This window comes from Aplysia californica, unplaced genomic scaffold (genome assembly GCF_000002075.1).
Source record: "Aplysia californica isolate F4 #8 unplaced genomic scaffold, AplCal3.0 scaffold00231, whole genome shotgun sequence".
NCBI classification, from domain to species: Eukaryota; Metazoa; Mollusca; class Gastropoda; order Aplysiida; family Aplysiidae; genus Aplysia; species Aplysia californica.
Window position 1 is genome coordinate 1,058,767 of NW_004797501.1, and position 488 is coordinate 1,059,254.

Below are 488 nucleotides of genomic sequence, written 5' to 3' on the forward strand. Positions count from 1 at the left end.
GTTTTGTCATAAATTGTGCACTGGCCGTCATAATCCAATCACTTGTTGTTGTTGTTAGGTAGTCCCTCCAAACGATCATGTTGCGTAGCAATAGGTACCCCTTTTCAGCTGTTGGTGAGGTAAGCATGTGAACCCTCATATCCCATAAGCCCCGCCCAGAACTCATACACAAGTCGTAAGTGCGATCAGTGGTGTTTACTCAGTCTGTAACAAAGTAACAAAGGACGTCAACATGAACTTGCGACAGAAGCGTCCCTTGTTCTCCGAGTGGTGGCGACTCATGTATTTGTTTTAACATGGCACTCGGTCTTCATCGTCTGATACATTTCGTTTTATTGTCACCCTTGCGCAAAATCAGCAACAAAATAAAAATAACAAACAAAATACAAACCAACAACAACAAAAACAACAACAAAAACAACAACAATGCGGCCACTTTCGATTGGGACCTCAGATGGGAATGGTTTGTTTTCTTCATCTTGATCAGT